Source organism: Pinus tabuliformis, chromosome 8, assembly GCF_031772625.1.
Source record: "Pinus tabuliformis cultivar Carrire ecotype Pingquan chromosome 8, CPIR1, whole genome shotgun sequence".
Taxonomy (NCBI): Eukaryota; Viridiplantae; Streptophyta; class Pinopsida; order Pinales; family Pinaceae; genus Pinus; species Pinus tabuliformis.
The window spans coordinates 2,040,022,719-2,040,027,704 of record NC_142294.1 but is presented as its reverse complement, the minus strand read 5'-3'; positions in this window follow the sequence as shown (position 1 = coordinate 2,040,027,704).

Below are 4,986 nucleotides of genomic sequence, written 5' to 3'. Positions count from 1 at the left end.
TCCAACGCAATCTTTTTGCAGATTGGGGTTTGGATCTATGCCAAGGCTTCAAACGAAAAGGAAATAGAAGATTTATCTGCATACCTTGTGTTTCCCATTTGTCTGGGAATGTTGTTTCAGACAATTCGGTACCATCATAAGCACATATGACATGCATTTCTCTCCTCATTTCTTCCCAATCTTTGTAAAATTCGGGGACTTGAAATAATAAAATACGACCCATATTTTTGGCTATAATAAGTGATGGTAATATAATATTTTTTCTAATGTTTAATTGAGCCATTAATAATAAACCTCTGAAATAGTGCAATTCTGGCCACATGAAACATAGGACTCAGCAATTGTCTGCTGGGATAATGGATCTTCGACTCTCTGGATTTTTTCCCTAACTTCTTCCTCGATTTGTTCCTTATCCACTCTACCAGAATTGGATGTGTCATAATAATCTTTAGGATAAGCGGGTATTTCTTTTCTTTTCAAAAAGAAAAGGGAATGTACATTCGGTTGTATCCTCTTCCATATCATAATTTTCCGTCTTTTAGCACGTATGGATCCTTGGATTAAGTTCCGATGATAATCTGCCTCGGCAGAATAACGGTTTTGAACTACTCCTATTCGTCTTTGCCCAATATCAAAGGTCATTGTATCTTTGACCTTTCTTGAAAGAATCCTATTCGATGATAATAGAATTGGGTCTACGTCATCATATTCACCTATCATCAAACCAGATGACCATCGAGGCACATGTTTCCGAATTTCTCTAATTTCGAGAGGTTCATTTAATAGTATTTCCCTGTAAAGGGCAATAAAATCTTTCTTTTCCATTGAATAATGCTTATCCCGAGGTATACCCGCGCGAGACATTCGTAGTATTGTCCACTCATATTGTGCCAAACACTCGAAAAGGAAACACAAATTCTCGTAAACGAAAATATATTCCTTCTTAAACATATAAAGAATCAATTCCATTCTTATGATACCTACGGGCGAAGGTTTTATAAGATGGTCAAATCGGGTGTAAGCATAAACTAAATAGTTTGTGTAGATCGGTCCATTACATCTAGCTATTTGCCGTGGGATATTTATATTGGATGATCTCAAGGCTAATGCCAACCAATATGGTGGATTTATTTCTGGGATCTGGATCAGATCAGAGAAAATTTTCAATTTAAATCTATTTAAAGCATATTTGGGTTGAGGAGTTCCGGGATTAGAGGATATAGTGACCGGGACAAGCGAACGAACAGTATATGTAGGTAAGGGCTCCCAGGGTAGTGGAAAGCTTTCGTGTTCCAATTCCTGCCAAAGATAAGAGATATGGTACCCATACCCAAGTGGATCATTCGGGAATCCCTCTTTAGGGTCTTTCATAAATATCTCTATGAAATCCGAAAGATTCGAAATGATCGAAACATTCAGCATTTGGGGGACTCAAATTGGTTTATTGTTCCACGGAATGCCCCATTAAGGAATGGATCATACATTTCAGTAAAAGAATCCCCCTTAGAATTGGAGAATTTCACTCTCCCCTATAACATTTTCAGCGGGAGATCCATGGCTTAGAGCTTTCACTCGATCTGAAAATTCATTCCCTAAAGAATCTCTTTTTCTTTTCATGGTATGATTCCATCTATAATAAGGATCCTCAGATGAGCAAGAAGTATATAAAAAATCTCTATATTCACCGAGCTTTTCCCCAAGGACCAATACACTAGGTAAAAACGTAAAATAGATTCTTTTTTTTCCATCACTTGAGTATGCGCCAAAAAAATATTGAGAGACTTCGGTCCTCACATGACCTAGGCGAGTAAATGGGTTATTTCCAATATATCGTATCGGTTGATAAACCCTATTATGATCAAAGCACATAATGGGCCATGGTTGCTACTAGAAGAACTTTTCTTCTTTTATAAGTTCTTGAAGTTTTTGTGGATCTATAGCCACAGAGCGGTTTTTTCTAGCCATAGCCACGGAGCGGTCATCTCTAGCCATAGTCACAGAGCGGCCATTGTTGTCTTCATAATTTTTACCTTTAAGAAAAGGTAATGGGGCTCTACCCAAATAGAACGAACAATAACAAAGAATAAGTAAACTAAAGGTTCGATTGATATAACGTCTTAATAAAGTATTATCGATAAGTGAATTACGATCTATACGGAAAGATACCCATTTTATAAAAATTGTTAATAGAATATGACCGCCCAACCAACCGCAAAGACCACTTATCATAAAGGATATATTAGGGCTGTAATGAAAAAGAAAGAGGTTCACCAGTCTTGTTAATATGAGATTTGCTAAAAGAATGGGATTCAACAATTGAAGAATTAGACCATCCATAAATAGACTTAGAGCTTTTGGATTGTTGATCGAATTCATGAGGTGCGGAGATTCAGAACTTGAAGGTTTGTCCATAATTTGGAAAAAACGAAAGAACATATATGGTACGACTAATAAAGTTATTGCATAAGGTTTCCACAGCGCTGCATAGATGGGCGAATAATACATGGACAAAAATCCTATTAATTGTCCCGTAATAGAACCACTTATGGCTATTATACCATAGCCAGGTTTTCCCAAAAGGAAGGATCTCGTGGAATAGATTTTAGAGGGACCAAAAGGCAATGTAGCAAGAAATCCATAATATAGCCCAAATATGATGATCGGACCTGAAACTTCTACCCATGAGGATAATGGACCCAATAGTAGACCAAGTACTTTTATCATATTAAAACTCCCTTTGATCTTGATCAAAGAATTATTTTGATAAATTTATGATTTTATCATATATATTATTTCTAAGTATAGAAATAGTTTTTATATTATATAAAGAAATATTCAATTTAACATAATTGATTTATAAGAAATATTATAATATCTGGATATTGCATATGCTATTAATATATATTATTTGTTATCTTATTTAACAGGAGTACTGGTATATAACTCGTTGTTCTTTCGAACCAGGGTGGTCCGATCCAAGTTATCTAAATTTTCGTTACGTCGTAGAGGTCGGGTAACCAATTCGAGTACATCTCTCGCATTGGCAAATCCATGAATCTGGGCAAAAGTAAATTCAACTGACCATTTAGTACCAATTCCTCTCGCCCCTAATGGGTTAGCATGAGCCATTTCGGTGATGGCTAATTCGGGTTGTAGCTCGCGCATACGTCATATCTGATTCGAATTGTCTGGTTTCTCTACAATTCGTGGTATGGGCATACACATTCTTATACAAGTATTTTGTAATAGCGCTAATTCAGTAGCTTGATATCGTTTATCCATATATGGAATACCAATTTCATAAACGATCATACCACATCTGATTAAGAATCTGGCTATAGATATTTCTATTAGATTATCTCCCATGAAAAAGACAGATTTTCCACGTACCAAATCAAGATAATCTTTTAAACTCTCCCATATCCGTTCCTCTCTTTCCTCCGGACTTTGGGCCTTAATACCAAATACAGGACAAATCTTTTCGATCCAAGCACGTGTTTCGTCCGGACCAATAGGAAAAGGAGCTATGATTAATTCGCATTTTTTTTGTCTTATCAAAGTTGTTGTTGTACGACTAAGAAGTGGGTTAACCCCACAAACATAAACTCCATCACCCAGTGATGGAATATCGGCATATCTCTAAGTGGGAAACCAACCTGATACCTTGATGAATTGGCATCTTAATTTTGTATCAAGTTGAGAAACCAAATTCGAGGGTAAAGACCCAAAAATAACTAAGGGAGGATGATTTGCATATTCCACCAAATTCTTTTCCTTCAGAAGAGGAAAAGGGAATAATTTTGTTTTAGTTTCTTTTGATTCACCAATGGGGAATTCTTGGTCTGGACAACGATGTGCCATTACAGCTAAGACAGTATCTTCCCCTGGAGTAAAAGCATAATCCAGTCCATTTTCACTCGCCACTAGAATTGGTATTCCAATTTCATATTCCAATTTGGGTGCCATACCTTCCAAATCCATTTTTATTATTTCTGTAGTATAGGTGCCTATCCATATGATGACGTTGGGGTCTCTATCTTTTCTTATCCGAATACAAAGCGTTTTCAATTCCTCATAATCGTTCAAATGAGTCGATATATCTCCTTCTTCTAATTCTGCCATTGCATAGTGGGGTTCTGCAAAAATCATAACTCCAAGTGCATTTTGGAGAAAATAACCACATGTTTTTGTGCCCACTACCAAAAAGAAACTGTCTTCAATCTTTTGATACAACCAGGATACACAGCTAATAGGACAAAAGCTATGATAATTGCCCGTTTCACATTCAAGCATTATAGTTTCAACAATTTTTGTCGGCATAATAGGGAGGGAATAAAAGGCTAAGGATAAATAAGGAAAAGAAATAATGAATAAAAATACTAGTAACACAAAAGAATGATAACAAGAAATAATAAAATTGTCAACAAATTGACAACAAATTGTGGAGAAGTGGAGAAATTGTTGATTCTAAATCCTCGTAAACCCAAGTAAATTTTCCTTATTATTTTTTTTCTGTCCCCCACCACCAATGGGATTTAGATAAAGATCAGAGAGTAAACTGAATAATTCCCGATCTGGAATCTCTTTTGGGACAATACCTTCTGGTTGGGACAATATTTGATCTGCTATGCCTAGATAATAATTACAAACATAGTTAAGGGATGGTTCAAATCCAACCATTTCAAATAAGGTTTTACCCTTTACTCTGGAAACTCGGATATCCTCAATAATAGGTAATACTTCTATTACGGGCATTGGACAGGCTTCTACATATTTATTTATAAGATCTCTTCTAGATGTACGATTTCCCACCAAGCCTGCTAATCGGAGTGGATGTGTACGAGCTTTTTCCCTTATAGAGGCAGTAATACGATTAGCTGCAAATAATGCATCGAATCCATTATCTGTAATAATAACACAATAATCTGCATAGTTCAATGGAGCGGCAAAACCTCCACAGACCACGTCACCTAATACATCGAATAA